This window comes from Callithrix jacchus, chromosome 2 (genome assembly GCF_049354715.1).
Source record: "Callithrix jacchus isolate 240 chromosome 2, calJac240_pri, whole genome shotgun sequence".
Classification (NCBI taxonomy): domain Eukaryota; kingdom Metazoa; phylum Chordata; class Mammalia; order Primates; family Cebidae; genus Callithrix; species Callithrix jacchus.
Genome location: NC_133503.1, coordinates 38,116,328 through 38,142,485, shown reverse-complemented (window position 1 = coordinate 38,142,485; position 26,158 = coordinate 38,116,328). Strand labels below are relative to the sequence as shown.

The following is a 26,158-nucleotide window of genomic DNA, read 5'->3' as shown; positions in this document are numbered from 1 at the left end:
AAAAAAAAAGGAAGAAAGAAAGATGGAAGGGACTTGCCCAAACCCAAACCCAGACCAGCCAGTGCTCTTCATTACCTTAGTATTCTGACGCCTTCCCCTCTATTTGCCCTAGAACAATTCTTAACCTGCTGGGTGTCTCAGTTTCCCCAGCCAGGCAATGGGGAGGACAGAGGAGGCATCTCTAAGGACCTTTAAGTCTAAGGGAACTCACTCACTAATCCATCAAGGTGGTGCTTGCTGAATGGGCACAAAATCACGGATCTAACCCTGGAGGGTCCTACAGGCCAAGGTCACCTAAACTCAAGACAGACTGCAGGAATCTAACCTGGGTCCCTTCTGCTCTAGCTCCATCCATTTTCCCCACACACAGAGGAGAAGAAACCCCATATTATGGGAGAGGTAGAGCGTGCCTCCCACCCTTCCAGGACTGCTGAAGAAGACTGGGAAGCAGGCCCAGGCAGGTGAAAAGACGGCTAGGCGTTGGTAGATGGGCAGAGGCAGAAACAGAGTCATCGAAGGGTAGGTCCATCCGCAAGGACCCCATGAAGGGCTTAGGGCCAGACAGAACTTCCAGGCCTGGAAGGGAGGCCTCACCCTACTGCCGCCAACCCCGTCTTACCCTATCCTACATTCGAATCACAGCTCAGACTGCGGACTTCCTGAGTTCAGACCCGTCTGTCAGTCCTTCATCTGTGGACCCAGCCTTCCCCCGACACCACCATTCTGCTCCATGGTCCCTCTATCCAGGCCCTGGGCTCCACACCTCCCTACCCAATGTTCTACCTTCGTCCAGACCCAGGCTCTCCACCCACACCCCAGAGAGGGGTCTGGCTTGCCGTCACTCTATCCCCGGCAGCTTGAGGACAGGCCCAATAAAGGGGGACAGAGGAAGAGAGAGGGAACTAACGCATCACCCCATATCGGAGCTGCGCCCTCACCCCAGCAGCCTAGGAAGCTGCACTGCTCAACAGCCACCAGAGGGCGCGCGCCCCTTCTCTGAGCCAAAGCCACGACGGCGGCGGTGGCGGACTCGGCGGGGTTTGCAGAATATGCGGGGTAGGGGTGCGACACTCCGGGCGGAACCCCCCCGGGACGCAGCCGCACCCTGGGCTCAGATTTAGCCCACATAAGAAGAGGGCCTTGGATGCAGCCCCTCGACCCTCGCCCTAGCCGCGCCCCGCGCTTGGGTCTCCGGCTGACTACTCGTGCTCCCCCTCCTGGCCGCTGCGAGCACTGCGGCCTGGAGGAGCTTGGGTTTGGAGGGTGGGAGATGGGCAAGGGGGCGAACAGGGATTTACCTGGAAATAATGTGGCAAGGGGCTGCGTGGTGAAAATATACTGGGCTGTACGAGGTTGTGGTGATTGTCACTAGATGAACAGAAGTATGAAGAGGTGCTGGGAACTACAGTTGGTGTGCAGGGTACTGGGCAGATTAATAGGAGGGCACTGGGGGCCCCCAGGCAGGTACTGGGGGCAGTGGGTGGTCCCTGGAGAATATTTAAGGGGCACCAAGCCTAAACTGGAAAGAGGGCGCTCGGTGGTTTCCTGGTGGTAACGGGGTCCCTGAGTGGATGTTGGAAGTACCACTGAGTAGGCACTGGGGGTACTGAATAACAGCTGGCGACACTGTGTGCTGGGAAGCGCTGGAAGGCAGTGGAAGACAGCGAGGACCAGGGGAACTGAGTGGGAACCAGGGGTGGGAGGGTCATGGACCCCGAAGTGGGAAGTACTGAGTGGGGCTGGGGATATGGCGCAACTGAAAGGGTGAAAGGGGATTGGAAGGGTTCATGGCAGGTACTGGGCATTATCTATGAGAAGTGGGGACACGGGTGGACACTGCGTGGGTCATGGAAGTCACTGGGGTCACACTGAAACCCTGGAACAGTATGGCACTTCCCTGGCAGTGCCTCAGTGCCCCTCACAACAGCGCCATTTTCACAGCCAGGACTTAGATCAGAAATGTCCCTTCACCAGTGGGGGTCTCCTGCCCTGAGCGGGGTGGAAGGTGCTGCTCATAGACAGAGGACAGCTATTACCTACCTCCCCCAGATGGGGGTGGGAAGTAAAGGCAGGTCAGCCCCTCATCCCTAGAAAAATGAGGAGCCCCCTGCTCAGCCCCTCCCATCAGGCTTCGGCCTCCTGGCCCAGCTTGCTGGCTGCTGGGCCAGGAGGGGCTGCCAGGCTCGGCCTCCTGCCCACTGCGGGGCGCCGGGGGAGGGCGGCGCGCGGCTCGAGATGCCGCGTTGCCATGGAGACGCTGCCGCATCCTGACTGCTCCTGGCAACGGGGTCCCGCAGCCAGGCAGGCGCTCGGCGGGGACCCCAGGGAGCGGGCGCGCCAGGCTGCCCACGGCGCCGCCAGACCCCCGGGACACAGATATGGCTCCCCCACCCACAGGCGCCCCTCACTCACACTCGCAGGGGCACACACATGTACCTCCGCGCCCCAGCTGCAGCAGCCCAGGCGAAACTGCAGCCCAAGCCCTCCCTGCAGCCCCCACTCATTAATTCAGCAAACATTTGCCGACCGTCTCAGTGCCAGGCGCGAGCTGGCCACTGCGGTTACAGCGACAACAAGTCACACGGGGACGCTGCACTGCCCCCCCCATCTCACAGCCCGCAGGGGAGGCAGACACAGAAACAGTGCAATCAATACTGCGACCCCAACAACAGCCATCCCCTGACTGTGCTCAGCCCTCCTCATGCAGGGTCTTGCCTAAACTGTACAACCCTTGGGAAGCACTGTGAGAACGCCTTTTCACACATGGGGAAACTGAGGCACGGAAGAGCTCATCTATTCACCAGAAGCCATGTAGTTAGGGTAAGGGAGAGCTGGCCTTCTCACTTGGATCTTGGCAACTTCCCCACACTACCCCTGCCTGAGCATTTCCGGAGCATAGATGAGGGAGGACCCAACCCAGCTGGGGAGGCAGCAGAGAGAATTTCAGACTCGAGCTTGGGTCTTGGGAGAAAACACAAGTCAGCCAGGCATAGCAAGAGGCAGGAACACTAGACTGAAAGAACAGCTGGTACGAAGACCTGGAGAATGTAGACTGGCGGGCTGGGTGTGAGAGCAAGGGCAGAGATGTGGTTAGGAAGCTGCTTGGAGGCCAATCCTGGAGGCTCACTGTGCCAGGCCGAGGGGACTGGCCTCCATTCCGAGAGGAGGAGAGAAGGTGTTGGCAAGGGAGGGCATGTGTTGACTGTTGCTCTGGCAACCCCAGGGATGAGGGGCTGGCCCAGAGGGGTTGAAGCTGGGGCTGGGAGACTAGAGCACAGGCCACGGTCATCATCCCAGCAAGGGACGAGTGGACCCACTTGTCTTGAGTCCAGAGAGGACACAGGACATGGCCTTCTTGCCTTTCCCCTCAAAAGATCCTCCTGCCTGATTAGAAACCCCGGGAATGACCCCAGAGTTAGCTGCATGACAAGGTGGGGAGTCCAGGGGGAGCCAGGGCTTAAAGACAGTGAGGGCAGTGAATGGAAACATGCTTCAGCATGACATGAGGAACAACTGGGGCTAGACTCCTGGAAGAACTTCCCAGGAGGAATGGGTGTGAGTTCTGAGAGAGGCCAGGAGATCCTTGAGGAGAAAAGAAAGAGCCCCACATGACTCACACATCTGGACATGGAAATAGAAAAGATGACCCTTCCAGACCCCTCCTGCCAGGGTTACTCCTTCCTGGCTGCCCAGCAGAGCCTGTTCAGGCACCCCATGGAGGAGGCACAGCATCCAGCCCCTAACCTCCCCCCAACCCAACAAGGTTAGCCTAATTTTTTCCCTTCCATGGATTCAGGTCATTGCTCCCTGTCCTCTCTCTGAGGCGCTGCAGAATGTGACTAATTCCCTCCCTTCATTTATGGGTCCTGTTACCTGGAAGGTATTTATAGCGCAACAGCCTCCCTCTCTCCCCAGTGATTCGGCTGCTCTCCCCCCAGGCCATCACTCCCCACTCGGCCAACCTTTGCCTCCCTTCCCTGCTGCCACAGGCCTGCCACCTCCCCAGCTGGGCCTCCAGTCCTGCAATCCCCCTGGCAGTAGATGGGGCTGGCTCTGCTGGGAGGGATCTGACCAGCCGCCTTTCTGAGTGGAGTGCTATCTGCAGGGGAGATGCCCCTCCCCTCTTGGACACCCTGAAAAAGGCAATCTAGGGCCAAGCTAGAGGAGGGTGACAATTGGTTGACCCCTCTGTGACCTCAACAAGCAGCCTGGTACTTCAAATAACAATAGGCAACATTATTGAGGGATACCTGGGTCTATACAAAACATTCCATTACTTAGCTAGACATGGTGGTGCACACCTGTAGTCCTAGCTAGTCAGAAGGCTGAGGTGGGAGGATCGTTTGAGCCCGAGTTTGAGGCTGTAGTGAGCTATGATTGCGCGACCTGGGCAACAGAGCAAGAGCCTGTCTTAAGAAAAAAACAAAATAAAGACTGGGCATGGTGGCTCATGCCTGTAATCCCAGCACTTTGGGAGGCCAAGGAAGATGGATCGCCTGAGGTCAGGAGTTCAAGACTAGCCTGGCAAACATGGTGAAACCCCATCTCTACTAAAAATACAAAAAAAATTAGCCAGGTGTGGTGGTGGGCGCCTGTAGTCCCAGCTACTGAGGAGGTTGAGGCTGAGAACTGTTTGAACCTCGGAGGCAGAGGTTACAGTGAGCCGCTTGGTGCCACTGCACTCCAGCCTGAGCAACAGAGTGAGATTCCATCTCAAAAAAAAAAAAAAAAAGATTGAGTGCTTACCATATGTCAGGCATTATTATTACCCTTGGAGTACAGATACAGAAACAGAGGCTCAGAAAGGCTAAATGACCCTCCTCAGGTCCTCGTGGTTGGGATGGGGTATTCCTGCACAGCTGCCTTCCAGAACCCTGCCTGGTATTAGGAACTCACCTTAAAAGGCAGGCAGGGTGAGGGCTGCAGACAGCCAGGGGTTCCCGACCAAAATACCTCTCACAAAGTCAACACTGTCCCCACTGGTCTTAAGCCATGGTTGATCTGCCTGAGCACTGCCAGGAAACAGCATCGGATGGAAGCTGCGGGACTACAGAACACTGCCTGTCACACACACACCTCCTCCTCCAGGCAAGGGTCATGGAAAAGCAGAGGTTGGGGGGTGCTGATCTAGCCAAGGACAGGGAATAAGGAACCTAGAGTCCACAGAGGTGAGCTGAAGGGGAAAGACAACAGAAAGGATGGAAAGAGGACCCCATGAGGGACGTACAGGCATATAGGGCTGAGGCAGGGACCGGCTGTTCTTCCACATCCCCACTTCACAAATGCACGAAGCCCCTTTTGCAGCCAGAAGCATGGAGACCCTGACAGGTGAACAGACTGACTCAGCTTTGCCCAGATCCTCTGGCCAGAAATTCTACAATACTGATGAAACGGTTTCTGGGAGACAGGAAAGAATGAAGAAGGCTGCGTTCAAATCCCAACCTCGTGCTCACAAGCATAGTGACATTGAGCAAGTGACTTTGCCTCTCTGTGACTTGATTTTCTCATCTGTAAAATGGGCTGACATCACATCTTACCCACAAGTGGTCGTCAGGACTCAGTGATGTGGAGCAGGTAAAAAGCTGAGCACAGGCCTGGCACACAGCAGGGGCTCCAAAACCTTGACGGGCAATGCTGTGGTTTGTATTCCCCGAGTCTGGCTTCTCTCAGATCTGAGCAAAGGGGTCACATCTTCCCTGACACTAGAGCATCTTGGGGATGGGGCTGTATTTCCCTTTTATTTATTTGTGTATTTATTTTTATCATCCTAACCACAAGGCCACCAGGGAAGGGCTACGTTTCCTCTATCAGCCTAACACTGACCCTGGGACCAAGAGATACCGAGGGCAGGCTGTTGTTGGGAATGAGCATTCATTGCTGTTATGGTTATTCTCATTATCATCAGTGTCTCATTCTCTATGGTCGTAGCACCCTCAGCACACACCCAGCAGGCTTGTGGTTCTTGTTTGGGAGAACCGTCCCCCCTCACATTGCCGCAAAGGTAGGCCACAAGCCCTGGATCTAGCAGCTCTCATTATACCCCACTTGCCACTACCCTTCTCCATGGGGTGCCAGGAGCCTGCCTGGAAGAAGAAAGTCACTGAGCCATTCTGATTCCTGCTCAGGGAGCCAGAGTCAGTAGTAGAGTCAGCCAACCCAGGGGCACAGCTAGGATCCTGGGACTCTCCTGGCGGCTCAACCCAGGGCCTGAGCATGGTGGGACCAGGAACCAAATTTAGGAGGAGAAAGGGAGGTAGGAAATGCAGGGCTCCAGTGGCTGGACCCTGACAGAACAGGAAGGGGAAATGGCAGACATCTGTGAGCACACCTGTGGATCTGGCACCAGGCCAAGTCTCTACCACCCTGGGAGACAGAGACCTCAACACAATTACAGATAAAGGCTATAGACTCAGCGAGGTCCCACCAACTGCCAGAGGTCACACAGCGACTGGTAAGAAAGTTCAGGCGGCAGCACTCCGGGAGACTGAGGTGGGCGAGATCATCCTGGCCAATATGGTGAAACCCCGTCTCTACTAAAAATACAAAAAAAATTAGCTGGGCATGGTGGTATGTGCCTGTAATCCTAGTTACTCGGGAGGCCGAGGCAGGAGAATCACTTGAACCAGGAAGTCAGAGGTTGCAGTGAGCTGAGATTGTACCACTGCACTCCAGCCTGGTGACAGAGCAGAGCAAGATTCCATCTCAAAAAAAAAAGAAGGTTCAGGCAATGCCTGCTCGGATGCCTACAAGCTTACAATCCTTGATCTTCATGTTCTGAGTGCACAGCCAGGCCCAGAGATGGGGTAGGGGGAATGGAAGCAGTCAGCAAACCTGTCCACACTGGCAGATGAAGGGTGGGACTGGGCATCACAGGAGATTGAGGACGGAAGGTTAGGGAGTAGGGCAGGAGAAGTGAGGTATTCCGGGAAGTGGGCTGCAGCCTGGGTCTCAACATCAAAGCCCTTTGTCCTCAGCCTGGCTCACCCGAAGCTTGCCATGTGACCTTGGGCAAGGCCTGGCCTTTCTCTGTGCCTCAGTTTCCCCAGTTGCCCTATCAAACTCTGAACTCCAACGCTCTCCCTATCAGTTCTGAGTCAGGCCTCCCCAGGCATGCCAGCGGGGCTGACAGGTTTGAGGGGCCAGAGAGGGGTCTGTGCCCAGGAGACCGTCCTCTCCCCACCCATGGGCACACAGGGTCTTTGGAAGAAACACGGTGTATACAAATAATTAAACGGAAGAATTGGAGTGATTAGGGCAGATGATTATTGTCAAATTATGATTTATCTTGTAGTGGAATTAGTATTCCCCCAAAGGGCCCGGCGTGGCACGGCGCCCGCCACGGCCCGTGATTAATCGCCGTCTCCAGAAGGTCACCTCCAGCCACTGCAGATTAACTCAGTGGGGAAACTTCTTTCCGTAATTCAAGCTGTTGTTCCCACAACCTGTCATCCGCCGCAGAAAAGGACGATTTCGTCAGGGAGCCCAGGGTGGGGGCCGGCCAGCTCCCAGGCCCCTCCCGGCTGCAGACATGATATATGGTGTGTCCCGACACGGGTGACCGTGAGGGGGGGCAGCATCCGCTGTGGGGTGGGCAGCAGGAGGCAGGAGCAGGGAGAATGTGGGGGAAACGAGGCGCCGCCAAGCAGAAGTAGGCTGTGAGTGGAGAGAGAGTGCGCGCGGGCGGTGGCAATTAGGAAGAAAATTGGATTTTTCGGCGTCCAGAGGCAGCTGGGATCTGCGGTGTGCGGTGCAGCCAATCCTCCCTTTCCAACACACACAGGCACCCAGCTCCAGACAGGCAGGAACTCCCCAGGAGAGACGCAGAACAGGGGAGTTCCATGGGCCTCCTTCAGGAAGATAAGAAATGTAGAACCAGACTAGGGCAGAGATTTCAGCCCCCAGCTCTGTGGCCTGTACCACCCCCAGGTCTCCCCTTGGAGCATGGAATGCCAGCTGGAAGAGAAGCCTCTTAAGAAGGCCCCTGCCAATCCGGCAAGAAGAATGTGGTGAGGCCTGAGGCTGGGCCCTGCAGAGCCCCTCAGCAGAAAGAAGGAGCTCCTGGGCAATGGCAGCTTTCCTGACCTTGGAGCCAGAACCATGATCCCATTTCCCCAGTGGGAGACACTGCCCAAGCCACATGCCCGGGCCAACTGGAGCTGCTAATCATGGCCACCTCTTGTGTCTGGCAGCCCAGGCCAGGTCTGGGAGGAAGCATGGGCTCCCTGGCCTGTCTCCCTGTGCTTGGAGAACAGTGGATACAAAGCCCCCAGTCCCTGCCTCCTCACTCCAGCCTCATTCCCTAACCCCTAGTTCCTAGATGCAGGGAGCAAGGTAGTAAAAGGCCTAAGCGCCTCCCCTTCCAGTCTCTCCTTTACCATCCTCCCCTGCAGGGAGGATGGCCTGTGCCCACACTACACAGGTGAGGAGGCTAAAGCAAGATGACTTCTCCCTGAAGCTGCCCTGGCTCCCCAGCACCCTCAGGATTGCTTTCCAGATCCTTCGAGGCCCTGCCCTTCCTGCCCGCATGCTCCTTGGGCCTTTACAGCCCAACCCCGGCCCTTCTCCCCACCTCCAGAAACACTCACTGTGCACTATTCTTTGAGGCCTCTGGGCTTCAAACATTCCTGAAATGTACTTCCTGTCCCCAGCCCTCAACCAGCGAACTTCTATTTATCCTTCTCTATCCAGCTCACTTGTCTCTCCAGAAAGAAAGGGTGCTCCCAGGCCCACTAAAAGCCCCACCCCTGTGAGCACAGATCACCCCATGCAGGAAGCATGCTCCAGCGGCCTCTCCCACCAGCCAAGGCACTCCTGCATTTATCTGTGGCCTCCTACCCCTGCCTTCCCAGTGCAGTGCAGACTAACCCAACCCAAGCTGGTACTCAAGAAACCATTTGTTTTGTCATTTCGTTTTGTTTTGTTTTTGAAATAGGGTCTCACTCAGTTGCCCTGGCTGGAGTGCAGTGGCAAAATCCTAGCTCACTGCAGCCTCTACCTCCTGGGCTTAATCTATCCTCCCACCTTGGCCTCCCAAAGTGCTGGGACTACAGGCATGAATCACTGCCCAGCCTCAAGAAACCATTTGTAAAACACCAGGGGCTGCTGAGGGACCTCCAGTCACCATCTCCTCAGCACATAGCCCCAACTTGTCAGGCCCCAGAACCAGGGTATGGTGGGAGAGGACAGCAGTGACGGTCTTTGCTTGCTGGTGCCCTCAAGGTCTGGAGGCCTATTTTTAGTTAAGAACAGAAGCTTTTTTTTTTTTTTTGAGACAGAGTTTCACTCTTGTTGCAATGGTATGATCTTGACTCACTGCAACCTTTGCCTCCCAGGTTCAAGCAATTCTCCTGCCTCAGCCTCCCGGGTATCTGGGATTACAGGCATGTGCCACCACACCCAGTTAATGTTGTGTTTTTAATAGAGATGGGGTTTCACCATGTTGGTCAGGCTGGTCTCAAACTCCTGACCTCTGGTGATCCGCCCACCTCGGCCTCCCAAAGTACTGGGGATACAGGCATGAGCCACTGCACCTAGCCAAGAACAGAAGCATATTATTACGTATATGTTGGTTTGCTCAGAACATTCTAGGGTTGGAGATATTTAGAGTTGTGAAGACCCAGTACTATTTGGAAGAGAAAAATCTCTTTCTCTTCCTCTCAAGGGTGGAGATGGGGGAACAACTCTCTCCAAAATCATTGGAACTCACACTGGCATTTTCTTTGGGGGAAGAAGGGGGCTTTCCATCCCCTTCAGGGACTGCCTGGCAGACACTACCCCCCTTGAGTCTTTGGTTGACGGTGATAAAAATTCCCATCCACATTACATCTGAAAATTCCCTTTACTAGGTCCACTCACTGACTCTTCAGGGACAACCTGAAGAAGCTTGTGAACCCCCTTTTACAGATCAGACGAAGGCCAGGGTTGGGGTGGTGGTGGCAGGTGACCTGCCCAAAGGCTGTAAGTAGTGGAGACAGCTGTGAGTGTGGGGAGGATGAGTCTGCCCCCACTGCCTACCCAGCCCGCGCTGTGCTCTGTGGATCCACTGGCTTCTCACATAGGCAGCTCCAAACCCTTTACCCTCATCCCAGAACCCAGAAGGGGTGGGAGAACAGCAGATGGCTTGGCTAGGGGCCTTCCCGGGAGAGGGCCCCTTCATGAAATCTATGGGCCTGATTCCAATCCCAGCCATGTGCCTCACTAGCCCTGGACCTTGGGCAGGTCACTTTCCTTCTCTGTGCCTCTGTTTCCCCATCTGTAAAAACATGAGTTCCAACTTGTAGAGCTGTTGTATGGATGAATGGAGACTGGGGCCTGATCTACAATCAGAAAGTGCTCACGAAATTTGAGTTGTGCTTGTTTTGGGTTGTCTTATCACCTCCATCACCTCACTATCCCTTGTGGAAGAGTGGGATAGCTTCCCTATTTCCCAGCGGAGGAAACTGAGTCAGAGCATAGCCTCTAGCAAACAGAGGACATCCCCAGATAAAGAATTCTGAAGGCCAGCTATGATTCTGCCCGCCCCCTCTCAACCCCCTCCATTGCTCCTCACCCTTGCAAGACAACACAGTCTGTCAGCCAGAAGAATCCTACCAGCCAGCTCCTTTCCTATTCGATCCGCTGAGTCCTGCCTCTCCGCTTGTGCCCAGGCTGATCCCTCCTCCTAGAATCTCCACTTGAAGGCTGCGCCCTCCATGAAATTACCCCCAAGGGACCCTGGTGCTCGGCTAGACCGCGCAGCGCAACCACTGACCACCTGGTCACCCCAGGCAGCCCTCTGAATCCCGCACGGTGTGGGCAAAGGCTTCCCCGTCTGACCCTAGATGCTCGAGCGGGACCCCTGGTGGGTGCCCCGACCCCGGGGGAGCTCAGCCCGCTCCCCCACCCCACTCCCTCCAGCGCTGCGGCCCCGGCTTTGATCCGGCGGCCTCTGAGCCCCGAACCTGATTGGCATCGAATTACGCGACGCGGCGGAGGCAGATAATGGCGGGAGGCGCGGCAGACATGAAAGGGGGGGCGCAGCGGCAGTCCGGGCGGTTGTTAATGACCCAATAAAAAGGAAGAGGGGGGAGAAATAACCCTCCCTTCCCTCCCCGCCCCCAGACCGCGGCCGGTGCACACAAAGCCGCCGCCGACTCGGAAATTACCGAGGCTCAGCCCAGAGCAGCGTGACCGGTGGTGGGGGCTTCGCTCACCTGGCGGCGCGCGGGAGGGAGGGCGGCAGCCACCGGTACACTCGCGAAGGCACAGACACAGCCACACGGACAGGCGCGGACACTGAGCCTGTCTTCAATAGTCTATTTTCATCATTTTTTGCATTGTGTTTTTTAAAAGTCTGCGAAAATATTATTTTTCCTGATTACTGAGATTTGATGGAGCCCCCTTAAATTTTGTGCCCCCACAGTCCAGGTCCTGAAACAGTCACACAGACAGCACCATTTAGTCACGCACACGGTGTGTCACATACACACAGAACAGTTACAGTCTCACACACAGTCACACACGGATACAGAGACACAGTCACACCATCACACACACTGTCGCACCTAGAGTCACTTTCGGAAACAGGCACGGAGCCTCGTGCACACACACACCCGGCAGGGCTGCAGAGAGGCTCACACAGAAACAAGCCCAGAAGCAGGGCAGACACCAGACATGTCAAAGAGACACACACACAGAGGCAAATAGGGAGGAGGCTCACAGGGACAAACACACGTTACACAAGCAGTACAGAGAGGGACACAGAGTGATGCATGCAGAGCTACAAACACAAACATGCAGCGATACAGAGACCAGCACAAACCCATAACATGTCCCAAAGATACCCACACATACAAACGCCCTGGCATGTTGGGACACACACACATCCAAGCACAAATCCCCTCCCCACTAGAGAGCGTCACACCCTACATACCCTCAAGGCCACCCATGTAACACCCATGTCACACCCACACTCACACATGTTCAAGTGTATTTGAGCAAGAGCCCAAGGCTGGGCTGAGCCACAGCAGAGATGAGGTGGTGTCGCTGCAACACAGACCCCAGAGGATCCAACTACCTACCCAGGACATGGCACAGGTGGCGCTGCCTCAAATCCATGAGGCTGGGGCAGATGGCTTAAATTGTCAAAATCTCAGTTTAATTTGTCTATAAAACGGGGTTCAGGTCCTCCCCTACGGGATTGTCTGTGACTCAATAAGCAAGCACTAAATGTTGGCTGCCATTATCATGTGGATTCCCTGGGGGGCAGCCCAGACCCTCTTCACTGCACACGCACACACACACAGCCCTTGGCTCCCAATCAAACTCTACTGCTGAGGAGGTCCCTTTCTTTTTTTTTTTTTTTTGAGACAGGGTCACCCAAGCTGGAATGCAGTGATGCAAATCACAGCTCACTGCAGCTTCAACCTCCCAGATTCAAGTGATCCTCCCACTTCAGCCTCCCAAGTAGCCGGGACTGCAGACGTGCAACACCACACCCAGCTAATTTTTAAAAATTTTTTGTACAGCCGGGCATGGTGGCTCACGCCTGTAATCCCAGCACTTTGGAAGGCAGAGGTGGGCGGATCACCTGAGGTCAGGAGTTCTCGACCAGCCTGACCAATATGGTAAAACCCCATCTTAAAAAAAAAGTAATAAAAAACAAACATTTTTTGTAGAAATGGGGTTTCCGCATGTTGCCCAGGCTGGCCTCCCCAGGAACTCAGGGTGGATCACCTGAGGTCAGGAGTTCGAGACCAGACTGGCCAATATGGTGAAACCCAAGTCTACTAAAAATACAAAACTAGTCACATGTGGTGGCGCTTCCCTATAATCCCAGCTACTTGGGAGGCAGAGGTTGCAGTGAGCCAAGATTGCACCACTGCACTCCAGCCCGGGCAACAAGAGTGAAACTCCATCTCAAAAAAAAAAAAACATCTCGGAAGAGGGAGGTTGAGCATTTCCTGCTCCAAAAAGCAGCCCCATGTGCAGTGGGGCAGGATGGGGCTCCTGTGGGATCAGTCTCTAGGACTTGGCCTCTCTGAGCCTTGGTTGCCTTCACTGTCATGGGGTTAACAGCATCAGCATCCAACACAAGATTCTTCTGGGAGAATGAAATAGCTCTTAGGCTGAGTTCATGGACCATGGCTAGAGCTGATGGCCCACGTTAGGGTCAGAGGTAAGGGGTCAGGGTGCATATACCCCTCCCACCAGGACAAAAGTCCTCACTTCCACTCCTTCTTAGGTGGATAAGGGGACTTTATGAGCCAAGCATCAGAGCCTAATTAATGCAGTTAATTACAGGCCCAGCCACACTAGCCATAGGGACAGCTGGGAGGGAGGGTCACAGCTCAGTTACCCAAAGGGATGGAAGGGCAGGAAACAAGGTTATTGGTGCCTTCTCCTCCCCCAGGGTCCTGAATGGAGGCTTTCCTATATCCTGCTGATCAGAGCCCATCCTGCAGTCCCAGCTCACTGGGCAAGTCCCTTCTCAGGTCCAAACCCAGTTTCTCCTGCTGCAGCTCAGGAAGCATGTGGGATCTGCAGTCAAGGTCCTGGCTGTCTCTAATCAGGCGAGTTAGTTAGATTGGTCTCCTAGTGGCTGGACTGAGTAACACTGGGTTTGATGGCTTTGGCGGGGTGGGTGGATTGAGGCATAATTTCTCAGAGTCCAGTGTCTGGCCCAGGAGAAAGGCAAGAATGAAGACAGGAGCTGGTGTCAAGGAGGAAAATGCCCCTTTCTCCCTCGAAGGGGCCTATGCATGTGATGCTGTACAGGGGGCAGGGGGGCCAGGATGGGGGTCGAAGACTCTGGACAGGGCTGCAGCAGGAGGGGGCAGCCCACGTGGGCAGGGGCGCTGCCGTGTTATAAATCACCCTCGACTCAATTAGAGCCTGTGAAAGGTTGTGCACACCCAGCAGAAAGCTCCACACTTGGCAGGCAGCCAGTTCTCTGAGGGGAGTTGGGGGCAAGAGTTTGTTTGTGCCTACGTGTGTATGTGTGTGTACCTGTGTCTTACTGTGTGGATTTGCATGTGTATCCTTGTGTGTGTTTCTGTGTCTGTGTGTACCTGTCTGGGCCTGTCCTATGCGCATGTGGTGGGGGAGAGTATACATGTCTGTGGACTCCTGGATGTGCAATATGCTCCAATGTCCTTGTATGTTTATCACCAGGTGCATCTGTATGCACCTGTTCATGCCTATTTGTGCTGTGTGTGCACCTGTATAAATGTCGGATGGGTGGCTGTCCTCATGCCCGTGTGCACTTGAGTGTGAGTGTGTGTGTGCTTGTGTCTCTCCACCGCTTTGCCTCTGTGTGTCTCCTTGCCTGTGTGCACCCAGGTGAGAGTGCATGCTGGTGATGAGTTGAGCTGGATGTGTGGGCGGGAGTGGAAGGGTGTTCTTATGGTGGGGAGAGAGTTCTGTGTATTTAGGGAGAGGCAGAAATGGAAAAAGAGACACGGATGGATGGAATTATGGGCAGGCAGAGAGAGAGTGAGAGCCAGAGATACCTAGTAGAGAGAGACTGTGACTGGTAGGGGAACCAAGCTTTGAAGAATGTGAGGGGTTTGGCAGTGTGGAGGACCTGCCAAGGCCAACCACCTCCACCACTGAATCAAGAGACTGGGCTGGCTGGTGCAGGGGCTCACACCTGTAATCCCAGCACTTTGGGAGGCTAAGGCAGGAAGATTACCTGAGGTCTGGGGTTCCAGACCAGCCTGGACAACATAGGAAAGCCCAGTGTCTACAAAAAAATTTAAACATTACCCAGACATGGTGACATGTGTCTTGTAGTCCCAGCTACTCCGGAGGCTGAGGTGGGTGGATTGCTGAGCCGAGGTTGAGGCTGTAGTGAGCAGAGATCATGCCATGCCACAGCACTCCAGCCTGGGTGACAGAATGAGATGCTGTCTCAAATAAATAAATAAATAAAGGCTGGAGCCTAGCCATGTCATGGAAGCACTGTCCTGGAGTGGCCAAGGAGCAACCTGGGAGGTCATCTCTCCTTCCTGATGATGGACAGTGATGAACATCGACAACTCGATTATCTCACAGAACCCTCACAGGCGCACTGTGAAACATGCACTATTATAATTTCCACTTTGCAAATACCAAAACAGGCTCAGTGACTTGCTCTTAACAAGTAGCATAGAGCCAGGATCTGACCCTGGGTTTGTCCAATTGCAAATGGCACATTCGTTATTGTTTCCCATGGGTTCCCAGTGGGTCCCACTTGGAGGGGGTGGGAGGAGAGTCCGTGTGCGTGAGTATGCGTAGGTTGCTGGGTATGCCGCCCCATCTGCCTGAGCAGGCTTTGAACCCAAGGCTGCTGTGCCCCTAGGGCCAGCACACAGTAGATGCCAAAGAAATATCTAAGTAGGGGACCAAGAGTAGCTGGCAGAAGGGAACTTGGGGTGGGGAGAGGAGTTTGTGAACCATCCCAAGGATACTGGCCACCTCCACCACCCTTCCAGATAGGAGGTACTATTCTGAGTCCCAGGAGACTATGGAATAGGAGCTGAGATTTTCCCAGAGCTGGGCTGGGCTCTGCCTCATCTTCATTCACAAACAGAGCTGAACCGCCTGGATGTATCTCTAGACCAGCATCATGTCTTACCTGTCCCTCCTCTACCCAAACCACAGTGACATCCAGAACCTGCCATGCCCCCAGGAACACTTGAGGCCCTGAATCAGGATCTCCATGGGAGAGGCCTGCACAGGCACCATTAGCCAGGAACCAATTTGGAGCCCTGAACTCAGTTTCCCCCATCTATAATGGCATTTCTTTGAGGAGGAGTAGGAGGGATCTAAATCATTCAGTCCTGGGCCTCCTTGTTCAGCCTGGAGAACCCCACTCTGGAAGTCGCCCCAGGCCCCAGAGCCAGCAAGGCTGGATAGAGCAAGGAACGCAAACCCAGAATGGGCTTTAAGCTCCTTCTTGCCCCAGACACCCAGGCCCAGCAAGGCTTTTTCTTCCCCAGGGTCTTTGGAGACTCTTTCCGTGAATCACCATCTCATCAGTGGCCTTGTTCTGCTCCCATTTACTGATCAGGTGCCAGGGGTGGGAGGGGCATGGGCCTCCCCTAGAGCAACCTCCAGGAGGAAACCTAGTTTTGCATTGAAGCTTCACCCTGCCTTTTTTGTAGGCCCCACATCTGGAACCATTTCAGGCAGAAGCATAGGGCTGAGCTGCCCCTCTTCAATGCTGTGGCTATGGGGAAGAGTCATGCCCTTTGGGAGGTTGGTGGTCACAATGCATGGATGGCACTCCTCCTGAGGATAGGAAAAGGGAGGAGAAGGAGCAGCAGAAATGGGCAGGGCTGGTGGAGGCTGGGCAGGATAGAGTTGATGTATTTTCATATTTTGGATTTTTTTTTTTTAAGACTGTCTCCCTCTGTTGCCCAGGCTGGAGTAGAGTGGCACAATCATGGCTCACTGCAGCCTCGACTTCCTGGGCTCAAACCATCCTCCCTCTTCAGCCTCCCGAGTTTCTGGGACTATAGGCTCACACCACCATACCAAGCGAATTTTTGCTGTTTTTCATTTGTTTGTTTTTGTTTGTTTTGTAGAGATGGTGTTCTGTCATGTTGCCCAGGCGTGTCTCAAACTCCTAGGCTCAAGCAATCTGCCCACCTTGGCCTCCCAAAGTATTGGGATTACAGGTGTGAGCCACCATGCCCAGTCAATTAAGGTAATCGTGTCTTGATGCTCAGCACTGGAAGAGGAGCATCTCCTCCAATATGTGGGATCAGGGGGCAACTGCAGAAAGGATGCAGCAGATGACCAGAATCTTCATCCCAGAGGAAAAGAATCCAAGCTTCAGTCTTCCTAAGCCTCAGTTTCCCCATTGCTAAAATGGGAATATTATTATACAGGATTCTGGGGAGGATCCACGATGAGAGGGTGTTTTGGCACAGGGCCAGCACATCCTAGATGCTCAGGATGGAGCAGTGGCTGCTGCTGCTAATACTATCACTGCTTTGTTTAAAACATAGCTGCTTCCACCAAAGCTGCCATCCAGCTAAGAGGATCAGGAGAACACACCCAAATCAGTCAGGGAAAGTGCAATCAGACACTGGAACTCTAGGAGGGGAGGATCCTGGAGGGCTGGGCAGTCAGGAAGAAGTTCTCAGAGGAAGTAACCTGGGGCTGAACTTCGGAGATGGCAGAGTGAGGCCAGCCAGAGTGGTGGGGAGAGGGCATTCGAGGGGGGACTGGCTGAGCAAAGCCCTGGAGACTGGAAAGGTGCCCTACAGGTCATGTGGGCCTGAGTGTGTGAGGAGCAAAGAGGCCAGCTGGGGTTGGTTGGTGCTCCAGGGGGTCTGACTTACCCTGGAAAGACAAAGGGGAGACTGGATGCTAACTGCAACCTCTAAAGAAGGACTGTCTGCCCTGAGGCCCATCCCACCCACCTGTGCTGCATCCCAACAGAAGCCCAAAGATCTTCAGGGACCACTGACGCCCACCCCTAAGTATTCACCCCCTGACACACACCAGGGCTTCTAGAAATCAGGTGGCTGCTCCCTTCTTTTTTTATTTATTCCCTGATTTTTCCGTTTTCAGGAGACGATAATTATTCAGATCATCGCGGTGATTTACTCGGCAATCAGAGCCGCTCGATGCGGTGGCCGCGGAGCCGAGACGAGCATCGCCTAGGAGGACAGGCCGGGGGCTCAGCCCCCCTCCCTCCCACCCAGCCGGCCTTTGTTCTCTTCCAGGTCTGCACCCGCGCTGCCTGGCGGGCAGTGGAGGCGCCCACCCGCGCGGACATGGCAGCAAGCTCGGGGGCTTATGAAGGAGTGTGCACATGAGTACATCCCAGGGAGGGGAGTTTGGAGGCTCGTGTGTTGCTGGGTGCTGGTCTCAGAATGATGGAGTACCTGTGTGCATGTTTGGGGGTGATAGTGGTTGGGAGTGTACCAACGCATGAGCATTGCGGTCAGGTGTGTAATTGGAATGTGTGCACCTGTGTGATTACCGGGGGCCTAGGGTACATCTGTCTCCACAGGCTTGTTCAGAAGTGCAATGGACAGGTGCCCAAATATGGGTATTTTAGGCACATAGCGGGGAGGAGAAGAGGGCTGGGGCTCCTGTGCTGAAGCTGTCTGAGGTGATCATGGAATCACGGATGTGGTGGGGCTGGGTTCTAGCTCAGCCTCTTTGACCGTATCTGGTTGGGGAGGTGGGATGGGGACGGGGGAGTGTGCATCAGCTCAGCTCCAAATGCCGAGTTCTCCTGGGTCAGTGCTGGGACCTCGGGGGTCACGTGAATACAGATGTGGCTCCGTTCACAGGCTGTGTTCACACGTGTCCGCAGACCTTCGCCCCCTCCCGGCCAAGAGCTGGCGCAGTTACGGTGACCTCATTACCGCCTCCGCAAAGGCCCCTTGAAATCCCTGCGCCGTCGCATTTGGCTGCTCAAAGTGATGGGAACGGCCTGCGCTTCCTGATCAATCGCTTAAAATTCAGGGTCGGCTAGCTCGCGGGAGAGGGCTGCCTGCCAGCCCCGCGCACCGCGCTCTGCCGCCTCCCCCTACACCCCCTCCTTGCTTGGGGGGGGCGATGCTGTCGTATTGGAAAACATCCCCGCGCTGGCTGGGGGGCCCGGTGGGGCCAGCGCTGGAAGCCGTTCCACTCGAGCAGATGGCTGTGAAACTTTGGCGGCGAGATAAATTGGGTCTGACGGCGTGAGGCCGGCTCACAGATGGGCGGGATTCTCACGCCGGCCCCCACGTCCGGCCCGGCTGCGGGCAGGGCCGACACCGCTCAGAGCCCCCTTTGGGCACCCGCCTTGCCAGCACAAGCCTTCAGGAGGCCACCCATCCAGAAACAGCCTTCCTCAGCCGAAGGCGCCCTCCACCACATTCCTTTCGGCCCCAGATCTCCCCAGAGACGAGCCCAGAGGGAGGGACAGCCCCCAGCCCCCGCCCGGTCACCTCCGCCAAGCTGGCAGCTGGGCTTTCCCCCTCCTCTGCCATCCGCAGAGGCCTGAAGCGTGAAGGTTAACAGCTGGGGGGGAGGCTGCGTCTCCCTCTCTCACCCCCGCTCTGCTGCAGCCCCGCCCACCTGCCAGCCCAGGGGATGTCGTAAACAGGGCTGTGAGGTGTGTGTGTATGCGCGGGGTGGGGGGTGACTGAAGGGGGGAGAGAAGATAGAGTCAGACAGACAAAGAGAGGAAAGAAAATAAGCAAGAAGCGAGCGGAGACCTGAGCAGAGACCGAGGGACAGAGACAGCTAGAGGCAGAGACACGTAGAGGAAGAAGATGGAGATGTGGAGATAGACACGGAGATACCCAGAGAGAGAAGGGAGGGAGGAGGAACCTCAGAGCCAGAAAGGAGGCACACAATGAAAGTGGGAGGAGGGCGACCGTGGAGGGTGGGGACGAGGCGAGGTTAGGAGCAGAGTGCGACCCTGGGCTCCCCTCACCCCCGCACCCCCGCCGCCAGAGCGAGGAGGGAGCGTCGCTGCCCCTGGCTGCGCCCTCCTTCGCTAAGCCACTTGCCCGCCTCGGTTTCCCCGGGAGCGCTAGATGAAGGGGGCTGTGGAGCTCGGGGGGTGCCGCGCGGCCATCACACTGCCGCAAAGCCAGCCTGTCTAGCTGCCTCCCTCGCGCATCAGTCCAGCGGGCAGATATCGATCCGGCCCAGCCAAGCTCTATACCCGCGGCCTGCGGCCGGTTCCGCGGCGGTCCTACAAAGAAAGGGGGGCTCACTTCTCGGGCCTCCCCCGCGGGGGATTCTGTACCAGAACAAACCCCTCTGGGCCACGGTCAGGGAGGCACACTCGCCCCCACCTGTCCCAGCGCGGTCCCATTCCGCAGGCCAGGTGGCCTGCGGCTGGAAGAAGGCTCTGGTGACCCCCGGCCCCGCCTCCTGCAGGGCGTGCGAGGCCAGAGGAAAAATCTTCGCTGAGTTGATGAAGTTGAAGTTTCGTTCAGGGCGTGAAGGAGACAGCCAATCAGCGGGCCGTTATTTACATGGGCTCTCTGATTGGCTCTCACGGTGCCTCTTTCGAATGTTACTTTTAGACCTTCACAGGCCGAAAAGTCCCCCCCTGGGGGTGGGGGAAGGCTCAGACCCTCCAGGGTTTCATGTAGGGGTCCCCAGGCCAAGCTTTGAGGGCAGATGGGGAGCTTAGACACAGTTTTGTCCAGCTGTCACGATACAAATGACCAACTTGAGGCTGGAGGGACAGGGAAGTGGAGCTTGGCCTGGATCCACGAGATGAGTTCCATCTAGCGCTCTAGAGTGGGCCCAACCTGGATACCAAGACTGTGGTCACATTGGCGGTGGAGAGGAGGGGCTTGGTCCTGGCAGCCTCTCTCATCCAATAACATGGGAAGGACTGATTCAATGGTTTGAGGGGCAGGAGCAGGGAGACCTGGCGGTGCTGGTCTTGTTTGTGTCAGGACAGTGTGGGTGGTATCACCATGTTGGCGATCCCGCAAATAATGCAGCCCCAGAGGTAGGCCAGGCTGACGTTTCACCTGAAAGCCTGGGCAAGCACGCGTGAACACATGAGAGCCCAGAGAAGTGGGTTTGCTCTGCAGGGAGTGGCACTGGGCAACTCGAAGCCGCTCCACACTGCCCCTCATCCACACCCCCGGGTCCAGCAGACACTGAGTCACTCTTGGGGAGTGGGGAGAAGTTAGGACATTGGCAGCTAGGACCAGAGAAGGAGTTCTCTAAGAAGGCCTCCACCCTGCCTTCCCCACTGAGTGGCCTCATCCACCCATGCTGGGAAAAGGGCCCCCTGGGGTTGCCATTTGCCAATCCTGCCCATCCTCCTGGCCCACATTCCTCCCCAGGGGGCTCAGCATAGCTGACTCAGGACTTGGAGTGTGGCTGTTAAGGGGCAAATGTGGTGGTGGGAGGGCCTGAGTGTGTGGCTGAGGCTGGAAAGTTCCTCCACCATCTCCCTGTGGCAAACTAGGGGGCAGGTAGGAGAAGTCACTCTAGTGGAGTTCTAACCCTGCCCCAATTCTTTCCCAGTGACACAGCATGGAAACCCAGCTCTGTCACTCAACTCCATATGGCCTTCACCCAGAGCCTGACAGTGTATATGAAGGAGTTGCTGTGCCTGCGAGTCCTTGCATGCCTGCAGCTGGCCTTGTGACATGCCCCTGTGGGACCTTGGGCTGCAGCATCAAGTGCTAAGGCAAATACACCTTGTTTGCAGAACACACAAGGACTCCACAGCCAGTGCCAGGACATCTAAGAGACACCGCCACCTGCCAGCCCCCAGAGCTTATGAACCAAACTTGCTGTGTGACTTTGAGTGCAGCTCGCACATCTCTGGGCCATAAACTGCTCTGTAAAACCATGCCCTCCTGAATGTACCATTCCTAGTGGTGGCAGCTGCAGAGAAATCATAATAGCAGGGGAAGGGTCCAAGGGCCTGAGAAGCTGGTTCAGCCTGTGGTCTGGGAGCCAAGTAGGGCAGGGACAAGATTGCCAAGTCCCACGGTTCTCACCAATTCTCATAATCTCATCTCTCTTCTTGTCTTCCTGCCCACCTCATAAATAGCAGGAGGCTGGGCTAGGTCTGGGGCAGGAGCAGGGAGCTGCATGTGTGCATTTGTGTGTGTGTGTGTACACACACATGGGGAGGGTGTGAGAGCCTTCCCCCACCCCCGCCACTGCCGCCATCGCGCTCTGAGAAGCTGAGATAATCCCTCGCCATCTGTCTTGTGTTGCTAACCCACTCAGCCGGACAGCTGCCCGGGCCACAGCTCTTCAGGCGAGCAGGCGGGGGAACGAGGGGCATGGGGGGAGCTAGCCAGCTCGGAGGACCAGGCGGCAGGGACACTCAGTCCTCCCACCCAGAATACCCCTGCTCTAGAAAGGGAAGGTAAAGTCAGAGAAGGGACTGGCAGGACTTCCCCCATTCCTGCTTCTGAACCTGGGAAAGAGTGGAGGAGTAGAGACCACTCCTGGTCTGGGGGTTGGAGGCTGAGCCTCCCAGAATGCAGGGAGGTCAACAGGATGACCACCTGGCTTATGTTCTCATGAGTCCACACAGGTCACTGATGGGAGGAGTGCAGTAGGACAAGTCAGGACTTCTGGGCCCAGGGAAGGGAAGAAGAGGTCGTCTCATCCTTCCCCAGCCTCCAGACAGGCCAGTGACTAGACCTCCAATGGCCAACTTCCCAGAGCCAGGAGGAGAAGGCAGGCTTATAGGATTTGGGTGGGTAATGCTTTTTGTGCAGGCCCATTGTTCTGATGATTAAACTGAGACTCAGTGAGTGACTTGCCCCAGCTCACTCCCATGAGTGAAGGAGCTGGGACTTGGACCAGGCATCAGGCTCCAGCAGCCCTGGCTCTGTATCCAGTTCTATCTGCCTAATCCCCATCACCAAGTCCCTCACCCTGCCTCACCTTCCCAACCTGTGGCTCTCCTGGCCTGGGGCTCTGATGTTCTGCCAGCTGATGCCCAGCAACCAGATTCTCAGCAGTATGGTCTCAAAGCAGTCCAGGGGATTTCAGTCATGAGAAGCAGAGCATGAGGAAGGATGAAACCATGTACCTCAGTGTGGGCCCCACCCACCATCCCCTCCCTGTCAATCATGTTTCACCTCTCCCACACAATTAGCATGCTTCCACACACATCCACTCTCAAATACAGATCGCACACACGCATGTGATCAGACAGGTCCTTACTCAACAAAGACAGATAAACAGTCACACCTACAGGGCTTATAAACATACAATCTTACAGGTACAAAGGCAAACCCAGACAGCCTCCCACCTCCTCACACCAACCCCAGCACTCACACCAAACACACATGCCGCCCTCACAACCTCCACACACTGCAGGCTCCCAGTTCCTAAATCTCACTGGACCCCAATCTCCCAGGTACTCCATCTTACCCCACATGAAACAGTAACCCTCCAGGGCCAGTGCATTTGTAGGAGTGGGGACCAAGCAAACAGAGGTCTGCTCTCTCCTTACTGCCAATGGATGAGGGCCCTCCCTCAAGGTGCTGGTAAGCCCCCATACCCTCCCCATCCCCCAAGACCTTGGAGAGCTTCCATCTGGCCACAGATCCAAGAGAACAGTCCTCACCTCTTTCCCACAGGGGCTCACAGCTCTCCTAGGCCCAGGAGGAGGAAAGGAACCAAGGGGAGGGAACTGCCTCTCTTCTGAGGGTCTCAGCTTGCCGGGAAATGACACGTACCGAAATAATCTGACTGGCAGTGTTCTGAGACCCCACGGAATCCAAGTCCTGTTAATGATCCTTCTTCCTAAACTGTTGTCCCTCTGCCTTTTCCCCACTCTAACCAGCCCTTAAGGGACCCTGGAAGCAAAGGTGAGCTGACCCCCTCCCACTCCAGGCTGGAATCTGGCTCTCAGATCACTGCGTTCTCTGTAGCCAGAGGGAACTCCTCTCTGAACCCAGCTCCCCTGCAGCTAAGGAGAGCCCAGGCTCCAGATACACACACACAGTGTGGCACACTCACACCTGCCCTCACGTAGATGCTCACCTGACACATCCTCACGCACCCTTATAGCCACACTCACACACACACACTGTCACACCTCCTGCGCTGTCACTCTCATGCTCAGCCACACCTCGCCCTATCACACTCATGGCCCTACCTGAGCAGGCTGCAGCTGCGGGGGGCCTGAAGTCCGCAGACAGCTCACTGCCAAAGGCTCAGAGGCTGGTGTTGACAGCCCAGTTGCGCAGGGAGAAGGGAAGGGCTGCCACTGAGGCCTGGAGGGTCTTGAATAATTCAGGGTGGTGGTGGCGTTGGTGACCGCAGCCTGTCAGCTGCAGGGTAAGGCTGGTGGCTAGATTGTTCTGGGAAGCTGGCTCCTGGTGGTTTGAGGAGAGTCAGACCAGTTTGAGGGCTCACCAAATGCAGAGAGCACTTTTCCCACACACTTTCACTGTTCATCTCACATGGGCCTGCACAGCAGGCATATGGCTCCATTTTACAGGTGAAGAAACTAAGGCTTTCATGAAGGAGAGCTCATAGCTACAAAGCAGCGGCCTCCAGGCTCCCACCCACACCCCTCTTCCCCATACCCACATATACCCCTGGAGAGAGCTTCCTCTGGTCATTGTGCCCAGATAACGATGAGAGATGCCAGACATCTGAGGACACTGGAGTGTGGTGCCGGGGCCTGAATCCAGGAAGCACCTGGCTCAGGGCCTGAGCTTAGTAGGCATTCGGTTGCTGCCTGCTGAATGAGGGCCTTGTGCAGAGGTGGCACGGAGCAGCCCAGGGCCATACCTCTGCCTCTTACCCAAGTTGCTAAACCTCTCTGATTTCCTCGTCTGTAAGATGGGCACTAAGTGTACTGACCTTGTGGGATGCTGGTGAGGACTAACCGGGAAAACACACCTAAGCCAGTTAGCCTGGGGTCTGGTCTGCCAGAAGGGCTCCACATTGCACCTAAATTGTGATGCGGATAGCCTTGCCACAAAGACAGACAACCACAAGGCGGTGGTCTGCACACACACACACTCTCTGCCTGGGGCATGCTCCTACTGTCCTTTGCTGTTGTCTCCTATTCAAGGATGAGTGCTTCTGCCACTTTCTCCAGGATGACAGCCGTGGACTCCTGCCAGATCCACCACCCCCTTGCCGACCTCCCCACCGCCCTCCTTGGCACCCAGGTGGCTGACCTCCTATGGGTCTCTCTGTCTTCTCTACCTTGTATGCTGAGGGTAGGCCCAGCCTCAGAGTCTGCACATAGTAGGTCCTTGCATGTTGCCTGCTAAACTGAAAGCCCACCATGTCAGCACAAAGCAACCAGCATTTTGGGTCCATCTGCAGTTAAAATAAACCACTGAGGTCATGGGTCTGTTCTCTCTACAAAAACAAAAATACCCCACTAGTCGTGTCTGATGAGAACCACAGCAAAAGATCCAAATGTGGTGGCTTCGCCCAGAAGCCAAGTGTCAGGCTCCAAGCCATGTCCGTGACCTGAAGGGGCACCTGCCCAGGCCCAGGGGTGCCAACTCCTAAAGGCAGCTGGCATGTGACTACTGTGCCCAATAAAGAAAGGCAGGCACTGAGTCCCTAGAGCCCAGAGCCCCGAGGAAATTATGGAACATCCTCCATATTTGATTCAAAATAAAAACCACAGTAAACCATAGACCCAAAACTTATACGTCGGCTGAAATTAAAATAGCTTCTTGCTACGTTTTCTGGTTTCAATATTCTGGATAAGCTCATGGAAGCTGAATCAGGCAATTTGTCTATCTCTTGCTTTGTTTCTGCTGTTGCCCCTGCTTTGCAAAGTCTCAGCACACGCTTGGTCTCCCCTCTGAAGCAGACTCCAGCTGGGTCTGGGGGTCCCCTGGTCCTGCACTCCTGGGGCTGATCCCCCCAGGAAAGTATCCATGCCTATGCACACCCCTGCCATGGGTTCTTGTGGCCCCTCAGGAGGGGAGCAGGACCAGGGCCCAGCCTTGGCCAAGAGCTGCCCCCAGCAGACCTCTCTCTGCCATTGCTCCCCACAAGGTTTCCAGCACCCCCAGCCCCTCCCTCTTCTGGGGAACCTTGCGGCTGGGCCCGTGCCTGCGGCGAGTCTCACCCCAGTATTATTTTAGTCACAGACAGACACGAGGCAGATGGTGACAACATCCCTTCCCCGCTCCCCACTGACGAGCCGTTGCCGCCCTGAAGCCTCAGGGTTCTTCTCCCTCAGGAATATTTCAGTCCCGACTCAGTGGCTAAATGCGGCTGCTCGTGTGAGACAAGCACACATCTGCGCCTCCTCCTCCCTACCCCCTACCCATTTCCTGGGGCTGAGCAGAGAGCCCTGGGGAGGCCCTGCCCACTTGCAGCTCTGCCCCATCTCCCAGCTGCCCTACTGTGTGCTTGGCATCATGCCATGAGCATGGTACCACTGGGAGAGGGCAGTTACTGTGCCCACTTTACAGATGAGAAAGCTAAGGCTGAGTGAAGCAGGGGCCATCCCAGGTCACACAGCAGGAGAGGAGGCATTCCCTTGGGTCCCAGTACACCCTGGAGACAGACATAGGCTCCTCCCCTCCTTCCCTACCCCTCAGTCCTCCACCTTACCACCCAATGCCTACTCCAGGCAACTTGCCTTTCTAGAAACTCACTGTTTCATTGTGCCCACTCTCTTGCATCAACCCAAAGCCCCAGGGCACGGGGCTTGCCAAGTGCTGACCTGCCCCCTTGTCCTGCTCGTCCTAGC

The 26,158-nt window shown here is 55.6% G+C and overlaps 1 protein-coding gene across 1 annotated transcript in view; it reads right to left on the bottom strand.

The window, feature by feature from the left end:
* PSD2 (pleckstrin and Sec7 domain containing 2) overlaps positions 1 to 11,296 on the bottom strand; it is an 86,460-nt gene extending 75,164 nt beyond the window's left edge. The window contains exon 1 of the mRNA XM_078360833.1: positions 11,193 to 11,296. The gene's annotated coding sequence lies outside the window, so the exon portion shown is untranslated. The remainder of the gene's footprint in view (positions 1 to 11,192) is intronic.
* Between the last annotated feature and the right edge of the window lie 14,862 nt (positions 11,297 to 26,158).